We start from the raw sequence: 22,691 nt of genomic DNA, 5'->3' as shown, positions 1-22,691 counted from the left end.
TGGGGCTGGCTACAGGGAGCATACAACTCCCCTGCTAAAACAACTACACTGGCTCCCAGTCTGTTTCTGGGCACAATTCAAAGTGCTGGTCATGACCTATAAAGCCCTATACAGCTCAGGTCCAGGTTATCTGAAAGACTGTATTCTCCCCTATAAGCCTGCATGTGCCCTGAGATCCTCAGGGGAGGCCCTTCTCGCAGTCCCGCTACCATTACAGGCTCGCCTGGTGGGAACGCGGGAGAGGGCCTTCTCGGTGGCTGCCCCAAGGCTCTGGAACTCCCTTTCCAGGAAGGCAAGAGTAGCACTCTCCTTGGTATGTTTTTGTAGGCAGGCGGGCAAAAAAAAAAATTTGTTCCGGCAGGCCTGTGGGGATAGATAGTCTGGACCTGATGGATATGATGGATTGATACTATTTATATTGTTGCTGGCTTTTTTAAATTCTAAAATTTTATACAATTTTAATATTATTGATTTAATTATATTTTTAACTTTTGTATATTTCTATTTATATGTTTTAACTGTACAAGTTTTTAATGTTGTAAAGCCGCCTTGAGTTCCAGTATTGGGAAAAAGGCAGGATATAATAATAATAATAATAATACCCCTCCCCAAGTCTCCCCCAAGTGGTTTTAAGGGTGATCTAGAGTCCACCTTATTTTCAGACCTCCCCTTTTATTGCAAATGGGACCTCCAAAAATGGGATGGACCCTAGATCACCCTTAAAACCACTTGGGGGAGCCTCAAGGAACAGTGGAATGGAAGGGGGAACCTCCAAGAGTAAGTTCTACACTTCAGAACTTGAGAATAACTGTGCTAAGGGTGCAATCTGGTCCCATTTCCCCTGTCAGTGGGTAATTGCGCACACTGACAGCTGTCAAATTGAGGAAAGGGGATCAGATTGCACGCTTAGCAACCTGATCCCCAAGGTGTGAAGTGTGGACATATATAATTTGACAGCTGCAATTGCGCACCTTCACAATTATAAAAACCAACACCCCCGACAAGAAATTACAAAGTCATTTGCACACATTCCGGAGGCCAAAAAGATAATGGGGAAAAATGGAGCCATTTTGCACAAATGTCAGGGCACAACATTTTTTTTTAAAAAGCTCTGAATGCAACTGAGGTTGCAACTGGAGCGGGGAGGGGGACTTGGTGGCAGACAAGATGGGTTCTGCTGCCAAGGCCCTGGGATATGTGCCAGAGCCAGCTAGAGGACCGAGGGGGAAGGAGAAGGAGAACACCCACAGTAAGCTTGATTGTCTGTCAGGCTCGCCATGGGTTGTTTCGATGACAACCCACAACGCATAGCTTATTTCGCAGGGTGGGTTGTCATGTTGTGCAAACTCAACCGAATACATGAAGCAACCTCCCCCACAATTTGCTACTTTCTAAAATGCAACAAACAGACATAACCACCTCACCTGATCACAGTGAAGATGGTTATGTTTGTTTGTTTGTTGCACCTCATTGGATAGCAGTGAGGATTAATACAATAAGGAAATGTTACCTGGCCTGAGCATTAGGGGTACGGTTGAGCCAGGCCAAGAAACAACAACTGCAAATGCATTTAGGAATAACTTGTTCAGTACTGTGGCAATCACTGAGAAATAAATCAAGACAGAGAGCCACACCTAATTTGTATACAGTAGTTTCACACAACTAAGAGATTGCCAAAGTTGCACAATTGTCAAGTTTGGATGTAACGCTAAGCCACCCCTGCGAATCAGCTGAACAACCCATGATCGGGCTTGCTGTGGCTTGTTCTCCCTCTCCTTTCTCCTCAGTCCTCCAGTTGGCTCTGGCACATCCCTGAGGGGATTTTGTGGCAAAAACCGTCTTGCCCCCCCCTCTTCTATTGCTACCTCTTTTTGTTCCCCAGCTTTTAAAAACAATACTTTTCAGTCTCTTAAAAATGCACAATTGCAGTCGCTCCAATTAATGACCCTTTTCATTCCTCAGCAATTTTTTTGCCACCTCAAAAATGCACAATTGCGGTCACAATTTTTAAAATAATTTTTGTCAGTCTTCCACAAGTGCAGTAGCACATTCTTGTGGCTGTCCAATATGCCTGAACAATTGCCTTGTCTGTTTCAGCCGTCAAAGTGAGCAGCAAAAGAGAGTAGGTAACATACAAGCAAATTGACAAGATGAGGCTGGATATAAGCTAATTTGCACACAAAGGACCGGGGAGAAATAATACTAAGGGGAAGGAGGGACCCAGTAGCACAACTTTTAGGTGTTGGACTGACATTTCTCAGTGTCGCCCACCTTTTCAACACTTCCCCAAGTTTCCAGCTTCTCCAGAAAGGGGAGATATTACCTCCACCCCCATTTTCATGGCTCCATTTCAGAGCACTTTACACAAATTTAATGGCTGGTAAATAAATAGAGGTGAAATTTGCACAAATATAATGACTGGGATATGCATGGCAGGGAAATTTGTGCACCTGCACCAACTGTTCCATTACTGCAGATGTGCAAATTTCCCCTCCATTTACTTTCCAGCCAATAACTTTACACAAATTTTGCCTCCATAAACTTCCCAGCCACTAAGTTTGTGTACATTTCCCTTCCATTTACAAGTCTCCCCAAATATGCTAATTTTCCCAAACATTAAAAAAACCCTAAGTGGCAGATCAAGACAGAGCAAATGGGGTGCCAGCACAAGCAGTACTTGCACTCGTGCGCACGCGCGCACACACACACACAACAGTAGGCCCCATTCACTCTGTCCAACTCAGCTGCCTTCTCGGGGGGGCGGGGGTGGGTAGAACTGTCAGAGAACTGCAATAACCGCAGCAGTAAGTGCTGCGAAAAGGAGCTGCAAAAAGTGGGGGGAGGTAATATCTCCCTCTTCCGAAGTAGCTGGAGACTGGGGGCACTGTTGAAAAGGTGGGGAATGCTAAGAAGTGTCAGTCCAACACTTAGAAGTAAGAGAGGCAGATACTGCCAAGGGGGAGGTATTCGTGCACCTATGCCTTTGCCCCCCCCCCCATTTTTCAGTGCTTCTGAATTGTGCTGCTGGGTCCCTCCTTCCCCTTAGTATTATTTCTCCCCTGATCCTTTGCATCTGTGCACAAAGTACAGGCAAGGCTACACATACTGGCCAGCCATAAGAGTATACTTGCACCCTTGCAAAAGACCGGGAATTGAAAAAAATAAATTATGATCCAGTTGCATGGTTTTGAGGCACCATATTAAAAAAAAATGCTGAGGAAAGAATGACTGTCCTTCCAAAGTGCTGCTTTATCCAAATCTATGATGTGACCATGCTTGGAATACTGTGTATAGTTCTGGTCACCACATCTCAAAAAGTATATCGTAAAGCTGGAAAAGGTAGAGAAAACAGCAACTAAAATGATCAAGGGGTTGGAATAACTCCCCTATGAGAAAAGGTTACAATGTTTGGAGCTTTTTAGCTTAGAAAAAGGGCAAAAAGAGGGGATATGATAAAAGTGCATACAATTACGGTGGTGTGGAGAAAATAGTTGGGGAAAATAATGCTAGAACCTCTCATCATACTAGGACCCAGGGTCATCCAATGAAGCTGAATATTGGGAGATTTGGGCAGAGAAAAGGAAGTACTTCTTCACATAGTGCATAGTTAAACTACCACAAGACGTACTGATGGCTAATGTGGATGGCTTTCAAAGGGGTTAGGCACATTTATGAAGGAAAAGGCTATCAGTGCCTACTAGTTTGGATGATGGCTACATATTATTTCCAATATCAGATGCAGTATGCCTTTCAATACCAGTTGATGGGGAATACTTTCCTCTATTCCCAGGCATTTGATGGGATGCGATGGGCTCTTTAATGCATCAGTTGAATTGTTTATGGTTGTCACTGATGTTTTAGCCATTTTGATATTTAGTTGTTTTATGAGGTGGCGGTATTTTAGTGGATAATTGCTTTTAGCTGTTTTACATTTTGTGTGTTTTAGGTTTGTTTTAAATCTCCTTGAGTCTTTTTTTTTGAGATAGGTGTCTAAGAGATTTAATAAACAACAACAACACATGCAGAAGGGTGCTGTTACACTCATGTCCTGCTTGCGGGCTTCCCATGGGCACCTGGTTGGCCTCTGTGGGAACAGAATGCTGGACTGGAGAGGCCTTTGGTCTGATCCAGCAGGCCTCTTCTTATGTTCTTAAAAGTTTGCACATAGGAATGCAGAGACTGGTTGTCCAAATTAATGTGTTGGCCTAGTGGAATGTGGCCATAGTCCAGCCCAGGCTATTTGAGCTAGTGCAGGAGTGGGCAGAAGGTAGATCTACTGATAGATCTGTGTAATTTGCAGGAGATCTGCAAGGGTTTCAGACTCCCAGTTGTCTAACAGTAACAACTAAATTAGGTTGCTTGGGGGAATGCTTAGAGGGAAACTAGGAATTGATTTTGTGCGAAGGGACTTGTGAGCTTGGTTCTGCTACTGATCACAAATTCCTGGACTTAGCATATGCTCAGAGGCACCATGTTCCTTAATTCTTAGCATGGGTCTGCTGGCCTGAGCCACCATTTTGTACGTGGCTCCACTTGGTGGACCTTAAGGTTCTAGTAAAAAAGCAAGTAGTCTGCCCACCCCTGCGCTAGTGCAGTCAATTGTGCAAAGAAGCCAGGCCCATGTGAGGATGCCCTTTGATGACCAATGTTTACTGGAGCTCTGGTCACCTGATGGGAAAAGGCAAGGGCAGTTTCATGGGGCAGGTATGATGTGCCTTTTGCAGTTTTCTAAGAAACCTAGGTCTTTAAAAAGAAAAAAAAGTAAGCTTTTTAATCACAAGTATGATTGCACATCAGTGCACATTAGCCAGGCTTTTAGCCTTCCTTATCACAGATCACTCTGTGCTGTTCAAATCTGAGTGCTTTCGATTAGGGGTGTGGAGCTATATCCATCACTGAGCTCCAAGTCTGGGTGTCCTTAGGGCTGAACCACTTGAGATTATATGAAAGGAACAGAAGCCCCTTTGGATATTGATGTGGGCATACCTACTCAGCTTTCAAGTGGAAATTCATACATACTTCGGATGAAAGTTTGACTGAGAATGGCAATAACAACAAGCCATTAGTGGAACAAGCTGTTAAGCCCTTTAATGGTGCAATGTAGCTCATCAGCAGTGAGCAGATGAAAGAAAAGTTAAGTGAACAATTTTCAAAATGAACCCAGCCCAACCCATGAAGTTAGGTTCTTGACAGAACCTAACAGAAACTTGTTTTGCACCATTGAAAACTATGGGGGGAATCTGATTTAGGCTTAGATTTGCAGTTGTGCACAATATGATTGACCCAAACCAGATCACAGCCAGTGGCTTAGTGGAGCCAGGACTCACAGGGATGCAGCCCCAGCACTTTGTTATTAGCAGGGATCGTGATGTCATCTGCCACCCCCCTCAGACATCCCTGTTGCCTCTGAGCTTAGCTGTGATCTTCACAGTGACTGGAGGGAAATCAGTTTTCCCAACAACAATATATTGTTCCCTGTTATGAGGCAAAGTATTTTGGGGTGGCCTGGTCTTGAATGGGTAATGAAGACCCATTCGTTTTACAAAAGACCTGCTCCTGGTGGAAATAAAATGGCTAGAACTGGTTTGCTGATACGGATCAACACAGCTGCCTGCAAACTTGGACTCTCCTTGGGGGCAAGGCCATGGGAACTGTCAAGATGAGCGCCTGCAATTCAAAATTTACCACTACACCACTGGCCACAGCTCATCACCATGCTCACTTTGGCTGTTCACCCTTCCTCTCAGTATCATTTCTGAGGTTCAATGACAGATACACCATTCCATCTCTCTCCCAACTTTTACCTGCATCTGTGGCCAGAATATTGCTGAAGGCGCTGGTAGTAGTATCCAAGACAAATGTCCCATCTGTCCTGTACATGGACCAGCCCTGGAGCACACTTAGGTTTGGTGGCATATCGACTGGGGAAAGGGTTGATTTAGCATTGTTTGCCGTACAAAACTCAAATCCTCAGCTTAAAATAAACTGTGTAAATAAAAATATGCACATTTTCCAGTTTTGCATCCTTCTAAATTGGCATGTTTTCTTCTGAGCCCAGTCTCTGGATTTTTGCAAAACTCAGTAATATATGAATGAGGAAGTAGCAGTTGAGGTGCGTGGATAGGAGGATATGACAGGGAATAATAAGGGTGGAGTAAGGCGGACCTTCATTTGCATAGATTTAAATATATTTTGACAATCATAAATCTCTCCCATTTCAGAGAGCCTGAGGAGTCCTGGTGACGGTCCCCCAGGGTTTAAGGTACTCCTTCTAAATGCCAGATTGCTAAATGGAAAAACAATAGCCACCCAGGACTTGATCTTAGATGAGCATGCTGACCTGGCCTGTATCATGGAGACCTGTTTGGATGAGACTAAGGAGTAAGGGCCTCTCTACACCAACCTAAAATCCTGCATTTAAAGTGGGGCTTTCTGCTTCTGTTTTAAATGCAGGATCATGACGACTCCCTTTTTCACGTGCTTCCTTTCCCCCCTCCCCTTTCCCCCTCTTTCTCCCCCAATCTGAGTCTTCCATTATCTTTCATTGATCGCACTCCTCTTCTTGCCACTTTTCCTCTTTTCAGGAGGGAACTCAAGCGGAACACAACAGGGTAATTTGATAGCACATTATCTGCGATCTATTTAAAAATGGAACAAAGGGCATTTAGTGCAGGAGGATCACGGCAGGGTCACAGCATCATGTAAAGAGCCCGCAAACTTCCATGAAGGAGCAATCTCAATCGCAGGATAAAAGCTCAGTGTGAAGGAGCCCTAAATCTCAGCTTTGCCCACCTGGGTTCTCTGTCTTGCAGCAGGCAGGACTCGGAGGAGGGGCAAGGAGGTAGAGCTGCAGTGATCTATCATGATTCTGTCCCCTTGACCAGGTGCCCCATCCCATGGTCTTCCACCTCTTGGGGATTTTCCTGTCAGCATGGAAAGGAACCAAGAAGACGTTAAGGCCAACACCCACTGCTTCTGGCCTGAGGACAGAGAAGCCACAGCCTGAGATAGTTCTGTTTAGAAGCCTCTTGTTTAAATCAAAACTTGGAAGTTTGTTTGGAAGGCAGAGTCTGTGGGGTACAGTCCACCAGCTTAGAAACAATGCTTTGCATGTAGAAGGTCCCAGGTTCAATCCCCAATATCTCCAGGTAGGGCAAGGAAATAATCCTCCCTTAAACCCTGGAGAGATGCTGCAAGTCACTGTCGACAATATTGGACTAGGTGGACCAATGGCCTGATTCAGTATAAGGCAGCTTCCTATGTTCCTGGGTGGCTGACCTGATCACTCCTGCTGAGTTGAGCCAAACGGGCTCCCTACTTTGCCTTGACTGCATCCTGTTTGGACTCTGTAATGCAGTCTATGTGGCTGCCTTTAAAAAGTGTTTGGAAACTTCAGCTAGCCCAGAATGTTTGTGGCAGACTGTTGACCAAAGCTAGGTATATGACTCCCTTGTTACAACAGCTTTACTGGCTATGGGTCTGTTTCCAGGCACGATTCAAAGTGCTGTTTATGACCTATAAAGCCCTAGATAACTCAGGACCAGACTATCGGAAACACTGCATTTTCCCATATGAGTCTGCCCCAGGTTTTAAGTCCTTCAGGAGAGGCCCTTCTCTTGGTCCCACCACCACCATCAGAGGCACGTTTAATGGGGACCTTGGAGGCATGTTTAGTGGGGCCTTCTCAGTGGCTGCTCCCAGGCTCTGGAACTCCCTGCCAAGGGAGGCTACATTGGCACCCTCTTTGTTGACTTTCTGCCAGCAGGCAAAGGTGTTTTTATTCAGGCAGGCCTTTGATGTGTACATGGTCTGCAGCTGAAGGGGGCTTAATCCCTTCTGATTATCCTGTTTTTAAACTGTGCTTTTAATTTATTTGTTTTTAAGTTTTAAACAAGATTTTGTGTTAATCCGTATTGTATTATTGTTAGCAACCTTGAGTACCATTTTTGGTGAAAGGCAAGATATAAATGTATTTATTTATTTAGCCATGTGTGTTAGAAACCTACTTCCTTAAAATGTACTGTGCAGTCCTACAAGATGTCTATTCAAAAGCTGAGTTCACTGCAGTTTATTCCAAGTTTGGGATGGCAGCCTTACATTCTCAGGCTCCAATGCAAAAACTGAGAAGTGGCCCACTTTGTTAAGCTGCTGGTTTCGGTTGGATAGGTACCTTTAATCCTAAACCCATTTCCATTGCAATGGACCATCTGATAAAGGACATACACCATTTCCACAGTCTGAGCTGTGGCTTTTAATGCTGCCATCCACAGCTCAGATTTCTGGGGTAGTTCTGTTCACTTCAGTGGGAACACGCTGGAGCAATCCAGTTGTGGATTTTTAATGCCTAAAACAGCAAACAGGTAAATCCAGAAGCACAGTGTTCATTTATTCCTATTATTTCTCTCTTTACAGGACTTTGGGGCACAACTCTGACTGAAAACACTGCTGAGAATCGAGAGCTTTATGTAAAGACCACGCTGCGTGAACTGTTAGTGTATATCGTATTCTTGGTGGATATCTGTTTGTGTAAGTAGTATTGTTGTTTTCTCTGGAGCTGCTTGGACTTTGACACCATTTTCCATGGTGTGCTATTTCTTTTCTTCTTAAGATCAGTCACACGGGCAATCCATTCTTTTGATGGGGATTGTTGGATAACCAGAACAACTGCATTGTTCCAGATACTAGGGAGAATGTCCTGTAGCCTGATCAGTTCCTTTTTCTCTGCTCTCTCCCCTTCCTCTTCCTTCTCCTTCCTCTTGCCTTGGCAAAAAGTGCCATGTGCTCTCTAATGATGTGTATAAAAGCACTAATAAAGTAAGGGTGCAATCCTAAGAGATCTGCCCTGGGATCTGCCCAAACTCAGAGGCTTACGAGTATCCTATGCAGATCGGGAGGCGCCTCCTGTTCTGCACTTAAGCTAAATGGGTGTTTTTGCCCATCTAGCAGAGGCTTTGGGGAGCAGGAGGGAAGGAGGCTGGGGCAGCCATAGGATTTATTGTATGGCTGCCACCCGGGTCTCCTCCCTCTCCACCCCCTTTCCCCCATCTCCGTGCTCCATTTTCTGAGTGCAGAGAGGTAGCTGGCATGGTTCTCTCCATGCCATCTATGAGGGGGAGGGGGAGGAGCAGGGAGTATGGTTTCAGAGCCAGGAAACAGAACAATCCTATGCCCCCACCCCAGACACTGTCTGGTGGGCATAGAATTGCTTTCCCTGTCCATTTGAAGTCCTTTTAAACAGTCTCTAGCCTACGTTTATTGCCCCCAATACTAAATGCTGTGTTGCCACACTTTCTCTGTATAAAGCAACTCTGCTGTAAGTCACACCACACTTTCCAACATGGGTTATGGGCCCAGGAAACAGTAGTTCCTTCTTTAAATAACTAGGGACTGCATGTGTTGTCAGTTTTATGGCTGAAGTCACACACACAGCAAAATGAGGTTTGAGGGTTTTTTTCCTTTTTGAATTGGAATGATGACTGAGAGCAGGCAAACAGTGATCCCCAAACTAAATGTAGAGAACTGTCATGTATGGTGCTTCAGACTGAGAAACCAACTCGAGGTGGATGGGATACTTGAATCACTGGATAAAGAGCGACCTGGCATGGAAGAAGAAGCTGTTGCAAGATGCAGCTCCAAAGGTGTAAAGGCTTACCAGACGATCAGATTGTGCATACAAAAGGAGAAAGAATGGCTGCAGATATGCTGAAAGCACTGCAGAAATTATATGGGGAAGATGAGATGCACAAACAAGTTTTATTGTTTAGAGAACTATTTCCTACAAGCTTAAAGGAAGGAGGGGATGCTGGTAAGCATACTGCAAGTCTACTAAATATGCAAGATAAGCTGGCCACATCAGAGCAAATATTAAATGATCAGCTAAAAATTGGACTATTTCTAAGCTCCTTTCCACAAAGCTACTCCACATTTGTTTCAATGTTGAAAGAGAGTGTTAAGTGATTTGCTAAGCCCCATAAGGGGAGAAGCACTGAGACAAGAGGCTCATGAGCAGGCTGAAACACACAGTAGCTCAAGTTACATGATCACCAAAAACAAGCCCAAGGGTGGGCATTTTGAAAGCCCATCAAGGCAAAGCCAGCAGTTACAAAGAATAAAGCACTCACATGCTTTAAATACAACAAAAAGGGCCACCTCCAGAGGGAGTGCCAGGGCAATTTTAACTCCTCCAAGGGGACACAGAGCCCAAAGGATCATAATCAGCATAAAAATAAAGATCACAGAACTTTTAATATAACCCAAAGAAGAAATACCAATGTTACAAGGCTGATTGACAGTGGAGTGTCTTCACACATGTCCTCTACTGCTATTCTATGCCCTGAACTAAACCCAGATGCAAAAAGGAGCGTACATTTAGCTGATGGAAACCCTGTTGCCATAAAGGGCAAATGAAAGATAGCCCTAAGATGCAAGATTGAGAATGTGTGCAAGCAGAGGAAGTACATTTCATTCCTGAACTGAAGACAAATCTGCTGAGTGTATCCACACTGACAAGAAACAGGTTTGATGTACACTTTAATAAGAAAGACTGTACAGTTTCTTTTGAAGGTCAACTATATGTCAGAGACTTCAAAAATGGTGGAGCCTTTGAACTACACTGCCAAGAAGAAAAGGCTAATACTGCCAATGTACAACCAAGGATAGCTCCACGCTATGGCACAGGTGGTTTGCATATCACAACATGAATGCCATTCTAGAGCTGAAGAGGAAGGACTTGGTAAGAAACAGTGATATAAAGAGTACACTAATTGTGATCATAAATGTGTGACAGGCATAAACAGGAAGGCAACCAGGGCACCAATCCCCAAGCAGAGTCAGAGACGCTCAAGCAAGTCTCTTCAGTTGATTCAGACCAATCTGTGTGGTCCCATTCAGCTAGCCTCAGCTGGAGGGAACAGATACTTTTACAGATGATTTTTCCAGGTACCATGTGAGCTACCTGCTAACATAGAAGACCCAAACTGCACATATGGTGAAGGAATATGTTGCCAAAGTGTCCAACAAGTTCAACAGGAAGCCTCAAGCTATCCAAAGCAACAGTGGTGGTGAGTACATATCCTATCACAAACAGGCATATTTGAGAGAGCAGGGAATAGAACATAGACTGACAGTTTCATACACCCCAGAACTAAATGCTGTTGCAGAAAGAACTAATGGACATGGTGAGGTGTACGCTGCTAGACACAGAACTTTCCAACAGACATTGGGGAGAAGGCGTAATGACAGCCACGTACTTATGAAATAGACTGCCAACCAAGGCCACTGACAAAACTCCCTATGAGTTGTGGCAGGAGCGAAAGCCAAGCATAGAGCACCTGAGAGTATTTGGAAGTCGGGTCTATGTGGACATTCCAAAGGAAATGAGATTCAAGCTGGACTCCAAAGATGAAGAGGCACCATGGTTTACTATGTTCCAGGAAGCAAGGGATACAGAGCTCTAAGCCCAAAGACAGACAGGAAAACTATAGGCAGAGTGGTGTACTTTGATGAATGAGAAAGAAGTGACCAGAGCCATGGTGGTGACAGCTGCAAAGAGGTTGATGGTGACAGTGTCAGCAAAGAATTAGAATAGTATTGCCTGACACCCAGAGATGGAGACATCACCAGATAAGGAAGTACAGGTGGAAGCTCCCAGAGAGCCAGCAGAGAGACAGAGGTTGTTGTAGAAGCAAATGATACTCCTGAACCAAATCCCAGACACTCATCACTGTCCAACAAAGGAGTTCCAGCCGAATGACTCACCTACCTCACAAGGTCATTGTTACCACAAGAACCTACATCATGGAAAGAAGCAGAAGAGATGTCTACAGCAAAAGCAAGCAAATGGAAAAAGGCAGTACAAGAGAAATTAAAAACAGAATGTGGACTTTTACAAAACTGCCGATCGGCAAAAAGGCCATAGGCCGCAAGTGGGTTTTTAAAGCCAAGCAGTGTGCAGAAGGAGAGATACAGTGATACAAGGCCAGGCTCATTGCCAAAGGCTGCTCCCAAAAATATGGTGAAGAAGACTATGATGAGACTTCTGCACCAGTTGTGAAACATGCTATAATAAGAGTGCTCTTAAGCCTAGCAGCCTCAAGAAACATTCACATAGAACACCTTGACATAAAGACTGCATTTTTGCATGGAAAAATGGAAGAGTTGTACATGAACAACCCCCAGGATTTACAAGTGACAAAAACAAGTATCGCATGTGCAAGCTGCAGAAGATCTACAGCTTAAAACAAGCATGGAACAACTGGGCAAGGTGCTGACCAGCCAAAGCTTTAAACAAGGTGAAGCTGACCCCTGCCTCTACATCCATTATAGAGAAGGCAGGTGGACATTTATACTGACTTACATTGATGACCTGATTATATGCCATGACAATCAAAAGGACAGTGCAGAAATTGTATTCCATCTAAACAAAGAGGTGGAAGTCAAACATCTAGGAGATGCCAGTTACTATTTAGGAATACAAACTGTTAGGGGAGAAGATGGCAGTTACCTTCCTAGTCAAAAACAAATGATCCTAGCGTTGCTAGGGAGCCTATGACTAAAAGGTGCTAATCCAATGCCTGCACCAATGGAAACAGGTTTCCACAAGAAAAGGGAACCTACTGAGCTGAAAACAACGGCTATAGAGAGGCTATAGGTAAGCTTCTGTACGTAGCCACAATCACTAGGCCTGACTTATCCACTGCAGTAGGCATAGTATGCAGGAAAAGGAGCTCACCCAGCCCAAGAGATTGGACTGTGGTCAAAAGGGTAGCAAGATATCTGAAGAGGGCTGCACACTTAAAACTAAGACTGCCAGCCACCAATAGCCCTAAACTAGTGGGATACACGGATGCAGATACACAGATGAGGATATTTCAGAACGCAAATGCATTAATGGACATATATTTCCTTATGGGGGTGGAGCTGTGTGTTGGGCAACCCATGAAGAGGCCACAGTCACCCACTCATCTACTAAAGCTGAATATGTATCAGCTGCAGAGCGTGCAGAGGCCTTATGGCTTAAGCTGCTACTTGGGGTCTTGGGAGTTAATGGGCCCATACCTATACAGAGGATAATCAAAGTTGTATAAGAGTCTATCAGAAAAAGGAGTGCACGCACCAAGCATCATATAACAAGGGATCTACAGCAACAGGGGCTTGTTGAGTTACACGGTTGTCCCACAGGAAACATGACTGCAGATATACTCGCCAAGCCATTAACCAAAGTTAGTCAACAGGGTCTGTGAGAGAAGCTAGTGGCTTCTCCACACAGAGCTTTTGTCGTGCTCTTGAGATGGCTCTGTCACAGAAGTTTGTGGGCTCTTTAGACGACGTCATGAACCTCCAGGGCGTCTCCTGCCATTTCCCCCAGCCTATCCCATGTTTTCCCCAAATGCAACAAATGTGGTATTTTTTCCAGCCCATGGAATAGGAGCACCATGACCTCCCCGTGAAATTCTCCAATAGCAGAAGAAACCGCTGTGTCTGGGCAGCTGTGGGCGTTTGTTTTCAGTTGCTGGGGGTGCGGTCAGGATGACGAGGGCATTGAGGATGGGCTGCGAGGCATGTTGCACCCAGGAGATCCTGAGCGGGGATCCTCTTGGCAAGGAGGGAAAAACAGGTGGGAGGGTTCCTTGAACAGAAGGAGACTGAACAGATTTGACAGCCATGAGGGCAGGAATCGCCCGCCAACTGTGCTCTCTCCCTTCCTTGCAAGAAGGGGAAGGTGCACAGTTGGAGGGCAACTCCTACCTCCGCTCAAGTCCTGCTGAGGAAGGACTTTCCTCAATTCAAACCACATGTCTGCTATGTAAATGCTTGACCACATTTCTCAGTTGGAGGGAGAAGAGGGTAAAATGCCTCCCTGCAAGGAAGGGAGACAGATCTAATCCCCCCACCCCACCAAGCCCAGAATCAACGTCCTTTGTTGATTCAGAGCACCCCATTAAGTTCAATGGGGCTTACTTCCAAGTAAGTGTGCCGAGGGTTGCAGACCTACAGCATGAACTCATGTCTACTCAGAAGTAAATCATAGCTTTCCTGGGGGCTGCAAGGAAACAGTACAGCACAAGTTAAGAGATGAAAACAAGGCTACCCCCCACCCACTCCTTTGCACATATGCCAAGGAGGGAGGGAGGGAGGGAGGCACTCCTTTGATTCAAACTATGTCTTCTGACTCTGAGTGGCAACCATCTAGGACAGCATGGAAGAAGGTGGGGCAGACATCTGCACAGGGTTGGCATGTATGTGCATACAGCCATTGAATGGACTTGCACTCATGCCTGTGAAAACATCCATATGATTAGGAAGCCAGCCAGCCACTATCTCTTCTCCTAGCCCACCTTACAGGGTCGTTGGGAAGCCAGAATATGGGGGAAGAGCAGCAACGGCGTGGGGGGGGCGGGGGGAGAAAGCCAGCAGATGGGAAGCGTCCTGTGGAAGCACCATGAGGACCCAAGCAAACGTGTCTGGAAGGAGGGTTCCCTCCACCTTTAAAGTCACCAGAAGGGCTTCCGACTTCCCTCCCGCTCGGAGGAGTGGAGGGATGGGCGGAGCCATCAGCCATGTTACAGGAACCAGTGATCAGCCTTCTGTCCTGATTTTTCTATGCAGCCACAAAAAGGTATAGAGCGGAGGGAAGCGTTATGAGAGATGCCTGTATAAAGGGCCAGTCTAAATCCCGGAAAGGATCCAGAATCAAAAGGACTGGTTTGTAGACAGCCTTAGTCTTGTAGACTCTGGAACAGGTAGAATTGAGAAGGGCAATCTTGAATAATAGGAACAACTCCTCATGCTTCCAGACACTAGAATCATAGAATGGTAGGGTTGGAAGGGGCCTACAAGGCCATCAAGTCCACCCCCCTGCTCAATGCAGGAATCCAAGTCAGAGTATCCCTGACAGATGGCTGTCCAGCCTTGTCTTGAATGCCTCCAGTGGGAGGCGTTCAAGACCTCCCACTGTGGGAGAGCCCACCACCTCCCCAGGTAATTGGTTCCATTGTCATATTGCTCTTTCAGTCAGGAAGTTTTTCCTGATGTTCAGCCGGAATTTGGCTTCCTGTAACTTGAGCCCATTATTCCGTGTCGTGCACTCTGGGATTCTATTGCACTAGAGGGCAATAGAATTCCTGACATAGGTAGTCATACAGGTAGGGATGGTGGAGAATTCCACCACAGACTCCGTGGCGGAACAGAACACTTACCTCTGCCTCCCCGCGGAATCCTCTTCAGCCGGATCCTCTGGCTCCGGATTGCCAGCGATACGGCCACCATGCCGTATCGCTGGCTGAAGGGGACTGACTGCAGACGCAAATGGCGTCTGGGACGCCATTTGCGGCTGTAAAGGTCTTAGTTTAAGCTAAATGCAGTCGTAAATTGCTGCATTTCGCTTAAACTAAGACCTTTACGGCAGCAAATGGTGTCCTGGACGCCATTTGCATCCACAGTCAGTCCCCTTCAGCCAGCGATACAGCCGGTGGCTCTACGGAATTGCCGTGGAGCAGAGACAGCCGAAGAGGATTCTGGGGGAAGGAACGGATCGCCTCCCCCCCCCCCCCGTGGGCGGATTCACCACGGACCAGCAGGTAGGGAATCCGCCCATCCTTACATACAGGGCAACCAAGGATATTTCTGTGCCAAAACCAGGCCTGAACCCTGACTGAAATGGATCCGGATAATTGGTTTCATCCAAGAGTGCCTGGAACTGGTTGGCAGCCACCCGCTCAAGGACCTTGCCCAGGAATGGAACGTTTGCAACCAGCCTATAATTATTAAGGTTTTCTGGGACTAGGGAGGATTTCTTCAGGAGTGGTCTCGCCACCGCCTCTTTCAGGCGGCCCAGGACCACTCCCTCTCGCAAGGAGGCATTAATCACCTCCTTAGCCCAGCCAGTTGTTCCCTCCCTGCTGGTTTTTATAAGCCAAGAGGGGCAAGGATCCAATATACAGCAGAAGTGGTTATACGAACCTGTCCAAGCATTTTTTCCCACGTCCTCGAGCTGTACCAGCTGAAACTCATCCAAGAAAACCAGACCAGGCTGTGCTCTGGACACCTCACCTGATTCACCAGCAGTAAAGCTGGAGTCTAAGTCCCAGCGGATGCAAGAGATTTTATCTTGGAAGTTCCTAGCCAGTGCATTGCAGAGGGCCTCAGATGGTGCCGTAGTGTCCTTAGGGCCAGAATGTAATAGGCCCCAGACAACCCTAAAAAGCTCAGCTGGGCAGCATATGGAAGACTGAATAGAGGCAGTGAAAAACATTTTCCTTGCCGCTCTCACTCCCTTTGAGTATACTTGGCCATAGGCACACAGAGGCAATGAGTCAGGATGAATACAGCCAAACACAGACTAGAGCCCATGTTAGGGCCTATACTGTGGCAGTGATGCTGGCAAAGAAATCCGTCTTTTCTCAATCATTACAACTACAAAGAATCATCCAGTGGGGCATACAATAAAAGCTTCTGCCATTATCCAGCACTGGAGACATCCTTTTCTTCCTGGGCCGATCTACATTGCGCCCGCCATCGCAATGAATTCGGTGTCCCGTCGGGTTAAAACGCTCTCGCATTAAAACGTGATTATTCACACTCACCCATTTTCCCCGTTGCAGTGTTTCATTGAATGCGTGAGTTCATTTCACACTCAAGCACTGTGCTGTTTTCCTGCTGTTTTCCTGAACAGCTTCAGGAAAACAGCTTCACAACTTTGAATCTTTGAAGATCATGCCTGAATTAGAAAAAAAAAAACATCGCGGAGAAGCCCTGATTCTGCGAGGATAACGCCTTAATTAAAAAAAAAAAAATTCCTGAGCGGGGGATAGGAGGGGGTAAAACTTAATCTCATTTGAAGGGATAGAATAACCCCCTGCTCAGTGCAGGAAGCCTGATTCCCAGGCGGTCACCAATCCAGCTACTGACCAGGGCCGACCCCGCTTCACTTCCGAGATCAGACAAGCGTGCGCACATCCAGCCCTTTGCTTGTTGCTGAGAAAATGGGGGCTGCTGAGGAAGCTATGCGATCAGTAGCCGGAAGAAGACATGGGGCCATCGAGAGCTGTGATTGGACAGGAGGGAAATACAAACACCGCCGTATATGGACAGGCGGGGGAGGGGACTACGACTGGATACGGTAGCGAAGGCGGAAAATCAGAGCACTTTAAGGGGAAATACTGGGATATTAGGGTATTGAAAGCAGGAGCATGGAAGTGGGAAATTCTGGTTCCATTTCGAGGCGGGTATTGCATAGTGTGAAAGGCGGGCGGTGAAACCACATTGGAAGCGAAAAAAGGCGGTAAGTGTAGATCCAGCCCCTGTTTTGTTGAAGTACTTAGGAGCCTATTGCATCAGGGCCCCTGTGATAGGGGTGGAATACTCAGTGTCCTCTGTGACTCTTTTGCTAGACACTTTGTGGATAAAATTGCTTGCACCTGCTACAAGAGGTGTAACCTCGGCAGCTGTGTGTCCTGCTAAGATGGATCCTTTTTAGATTTTGCAAGCTGAGGATGTGGACAAGATCTTGGGAAGTGTGAGGCTAGCTACTTATGCCCTCGACGCTTGCCCATCCAGCTTATAAAAGCAGCTAGAGCAGGCCTTGCTGAGTGGGTTGTAAGAGTTGTTGATGCCTCCTTAGGGGAAGACATTGTGCCATCCAGTCTTAAGATGGCTGCAGAAGAAGCACTGTTTTTGTTTTGTTTTTTAAACCTTTTGCTGACCCAACAGCTCTGGATAATTGCTGGCATAGCAGTTCTCAAATATTCCATTCATGGGCAAGGTGCTCAAGTGTGATTTAGTGGCCCAGTGTCAATGGTTCTATAAGAAGATCACTGCTGAGTCAGACCAAAGGCCTGTATGGTCCAGCATCCTGTTTCCCACAGTGGTCAACCAGATGTCAAAGGGAAACCCACAAGCTGAGCAATAGTCCTGTTTGGCTGTTGTCCCCTAGTAATTGGTATACAGGAGCATCCTGTCTCTGATTCTGAAGGTAATATATAGCAACCACTACTAGTAGCTATTGTTAGCATTATCTACCATGAATTTGTTTAATCCCCTACTAAAGCCATCCATGTTTGTCACCGTTACCACATCTTCTGGTAGCAAATTCCATAATTTAATTATGCACTGTGTAAGGAATGGGTTCCTTTGGTCTGTCTTGAATCTTCCACCATTCAGCTTCATGGGATGACCCTGAGTTTTAGTATTATGAGAGAGGAAGAAAACTTATCTCTATCCACTTTCTCCACATCATGAATAATTTTATGCACCTCTATCATATCCCCTCCACTTACTCATATTTTTTCTAAACTAAAAAGTTGTATTTTTTTCACATAGGGGAATTGCTCCAGCCTCCTGATATTTTTCTGCACCTTTTCCAGTTCTACAGTATCCTTTTTGAGGTACAATAATCAGGACTTTACATAGTATTCCAAGTGTGGTCACACTTTAGATTTGTATACAGACACTACAGTATTGGCAGTTTTATTGTTAATCCCTTTCCTAACAGTCCCTAACATGGAATTCAACTTTGTCATTGCTGCAACCCATTGGGTCAACTTTTTCATTGAACTATTCACGATAGACCCAAGATCCCTTTCCTGGTTAGTCTCATTTACTTACACTGAACTGCCATTTTTCCATTTTGATGCCTATTCAACCAGTTTGAAGATATCCTTTTGGACTTTTTTAGCATTCCCTTTTTGTTTTTACTACCCTGAATCATTTGGTGTCATCAGCAAATCTGACCCCTTCACTGCTCACCCAGGTAATTAAACAAAAAACACCAGTCCCAATACAGATCCTTGGGGGGGACCCACATCTTCTATCCCTCCATTGCGATAACTGCCCATTTATTCGTACTCTCTGTTTCCTGTTCTTTCACCTGAGAGGAAAGACATAACTATTAGGAAGCTCTGGTTGCCACCAGGCAGAGCCCAACCCCTGCCCCTCTCCATGCTCCACTGCTCAGGGAAGTTTAATGGAAGAGATCAGTAATGTCAGATAGTTTACCCTACCCTCACATCCACCGATTGTGAACCAGCAATATTGAAGCCCAGGGACAGACCAACAGGTGGGCAGACGGGAGGCGCCTGGGTCCTGCATGGAGGGAAAGGGCTCGAATTGCCTCCCTCTGCTAGCACTGTTGAGTCAGTAGCAGCTGCTGCTGCTGCCTCCGTTTCCCCCACCCGAACTAAGCCGCCTCCTCCTAGGGATGGACGAAAGGGACTTAACTGGTCCCGCAGCTTGCTTCGCGGTGGGGGGGAGGCGCTTCGGTTCTCCCCCCGAAGTTCAGGCGAGGGGGGGGAGGCGCCCCGCCTCGCCCGGCCGAAATTCAGGCCGGAGGGGAGGTGCCCCATCCCTTGCTGCCGAAATTCAGGCTGGGGAGAGCGCCCTGTCTACCCAGCCGCGAAAAAAAAAGTAAAGTAAAAAAAAACAAAACCACACCCGTGATAGGCTACGTAACGATTTACGTAGCCTATCACAGCTAGATTTCCAAAGTCAGCCGTGATAGGCTACGTAAATCGTCACGTAGCCTATCACGGGAGACTTTGGGGGGGGGAAGCGCGTATGCAAATAGCGGCGCCCATGGGGTGCCACCATTTGCGTTCCTTAGTTTGGCACGTCTAGTCTACATAAAGATTTACGTAGACTATGGCAAAAATAAGGGAACGCTATTTCCGTTGCCCTTATTTCGCCGTAGTCTACGTAAATCTTTACGTATACTAGACATGCCAAACCAAGGAACACAAATGGCGGCGCCCCATGGGCGCCGCCATTTGTGTACGCGCTTCCCCCCCCCCAAAGTCACCCGTGATAGGCTACATGACGATTTACGTAGCCTATCACGGCTGACTTTGGAAATATAGCCGTGATAGGCTACGTAAATCGTTACGTAGCCTATCACGGGTGTGTGGTGTTTTTTTTTTTACTTTCTTTTTTTATTTTGCAATGGCGGCGGCGGCGGCCGGTCAGAAGACCGGCCGCCGCCCCCGCCAAAACGCCGCTGGGACCCACCGCCGAGAGGGACATTCGCACGAGGTAAGTCCCATCCCGGGGGGGGGGGGGGCGGGGGGCCGGTGGAGAATTTCACCACCAGTTTCGGGGGGCCGAATGCGTTGGCATTCGGCCTCCCGGAGATTCGTGGAGAAATTCTCCGCCATCCCTACCTCCTCCCCACAAACACACAGGAAAATCCTAGACATAGGGGACTATTCTGAAGTCCCCTATGTGTGCGAATGAATCAGGAACTGTTATCTGTGAATGGAAAAAGCAAACTGCTGTGTTACTCTGAAGGGGTGGCCCAGTGCAATTGCATGATTGGGGAGGTTTGTTCCCAGCCCTGTCTATGCTCCCTTACTGTACTGGCTTCCCTCTTTCCTTCCCTTCCCTTCTCAGTATTCCTTAGTTGTAGGTGTATCGTGCAACCGCGAAATACCGTGGCTGCAGGCTCCTGCTACTGGCTGCCCTTTCTCTTTCAGTTGTGTGTATCCTTTATTGTGCACTACATATAAATGGGCTTCTCCACTATTATGAATGAAACAACGCTACTGATATTATGAATGGGAAAAGGAGGCTACCTATTGTGAAAGCAGCCCTCCTGCCAATGGGGGGAAAGCGGGAATTGCGGGGGGGCAGCCCCACTCCTTGACCACATCACTTGCAGGTCACAGAGGCATGCCCAGGATGTAATGCCTGGGGGACAGAGCATGCTGCTGTGGAACTGCTCCAGAGCCGTATTTAAGAAATACAATGGAGTAAAAGGACTTTCCAAAAATGTGCATTTTGGGAATGGATGCTGTGGATGGTGGCAGATTGGCAACAGTGTCATCTGCCACAAATGACCCCAATGCGCTCTACCACCACATTAAATTGGCTGTGTAGATTGGCCCTTGATTTCCAGAGCTCAAGTTGGTGATAACTCATAAGCTTTGATTTGTCCACTTTTTACTTATAGTTGGGACATTGATTCCTGTATAACCTCTCAGCCTACACACTTTTAAGTTTCTCTTCCAAACAGGTCATTCTTACCTGCTCCTTTAGACAGTCATGGTTCTATATACCTCTGCTGATGCCTACTCCCCATGGGGTATAAATGCAGGCTATACATTTAAATAAATAATAAAATATATTCACTTGCAAAACAGAGTTTCAGTCATTAATGTCCTATCTAATTTTTAAAAATCGCCTGTTTACCACATGTGAATGGGGTAGGTGGGTATCCTTGCTGGCTGTCCTTTCCATGAAGGTTCACTAAAGCCTAATTCTGAGGCATTCCTGGAAGTAGTCAGATTTATTTTTAATACTGGCTTTTGGTGGTTAACTTATCCTCCATGAATCTCCTCTGCTCCTGCTTGGAATGCTGTATTTTATATCCTACTGGCATGAAATGTTCAAGCATTCTATTCCCCCTCCCACAGATCAGACCTCTTACACTTCAGATATATAGGACAACCAGCCCCACCCAAGACAAAAAAAGATGAGACAGATATCCTTGGTTTGGTTGACCTGACGATGCACAATTGGCTAGCCGACTCCACTGAACCGTGATCAGGCAGATTTAGCTAGCTCATCCACTTGGCCCTGATGTGGCCTGGATCCTCTCACAGTTAATGAAATTGGAGAAGTAGCGTATCAGAAATTCAAGATGTGCCAAAACAAAGCATTGGGGCAATCGCAATACTAGGGCATCTCATAGAGGGGTGGGTGGGCGGGCTGGCAGCTAGGCAGCTGCAGCTCCAGTAGCAGCTCCAGTTGTGCTGGTGGATATCAGTACCCAATGTGGTGGCGGTGGCAGTATGCCCGAGTGTGCTGGGCCTGGTTCTAGTGGCCTCTGGAAGGGGAGGAGAGGCCTGGTCCTCAGCAGTGCAGTAGCAGCAAGCGCAAAACATCTGTGTTTTCCTCACCAACTGCTTCCTCCTCCTCTCCTGCTCACACGGCAGTTGGTTCTAGTGATCATTACTGAGTAATGGAAAGAGGGGGCTGTTCCCATTTCTTAGGAATATCAACATTTTCCTGCAGTGTCCTGAAGTTTGAGATGTGTGGTTAAAATGCCCATAAAATGCTGATGTTTCCCCTTTAAATCCCAGAGGACTATCCAGAAAGAGTGGCCAGGATGATAACATAGATGGTGGTTCCTATTGTACTCTCTGGATAGATTTAATACAGCTCTGTGCCAAATACGAAAGCATTTTGTGTGGGCACAACAATGGCTGTTTGTTTTAGGAAGATTCATTATTATCTCAAAGGAGCACCTGTGATGTCTCATAGGGCAACAGATTATATTTCATGCACTCTGCAATGGAGCAGTAATAGTTATCGCTTACAAACAGGGGCACGAAGCTCAAATCACTCTTCTCATACAGTAATGACGTTTTGTCCTATGCGAAACAGAAGCTTTGAACATTTGTTTGTGTAGGAGGATGCCTATCAGTTTTTTCTTAGAAGTCAGCTATTGGTGTTTCAACTTAGCAAGTGCTCTGCCTGCATGCATGCAAGGATGCGATAAGTCCTATACCGCTTACAACAGATCCCGCCCTTTGTGGAGTAGCACAGGGTGGCCCATCCACTGGAGGGATGAGACATTTGTCCTGGGAGCCAGGTCTGCATGGGCCACGGATGGGCTGGAAGGGCTGCTGCCACCCCTGCTTGTTATACTGCTCTTCGGGGGGCAGCTACTCTTCAGTTCTGCTTTCTTCCCCCAAACTCCT

The 22,691-nt window shown here is 46.4% G+C and overlaps 1 protein-coding gene across 5 annotated transcripts in view; it reads left to right on the top strand.

The window, feature by feature from the left end:
- PKD2L1 (polycystin 2 like 1, transient receptor potential cation channel) overlaps window positions 1-22,691 on the top strand; it is a 124,618-nt gene that overhangs the window by 26,565 nt on the left and 75,362 nt on the right. For all 5 annotated transcript variants that reach the window (XM_084845144.1, XM_084845143.1, XM_084845140.1 and 2 more), the window contains one exon: window positions 8,413-8,526. The gene's annotated coding sequence lies outside the window, so the exon portion shown is untranslated. The remainder of the gene's footprint in view (window positions 1-8,412; window positions 8,527-22,691) is intronic.

The sequence above is a fragment of the Heloderma suspectum genome, chromosome 3 (assembly GCF_057233095.1).
Source record: "Heloderma suspectum isolate Gila_16-S chromosome 3, 16-S_ref, whole genome shotgun sequence".
NCBI lineage: Eukaryota > Metazoa > Chordata > Lepidosauria > Squamata > Helodermatidae > Heloderma > Heloderma suspectum.
Note: the sequence above shows the minus strand (reverse complement) of the source record. Positions and strands in the feature narration are given on the sequence as shown.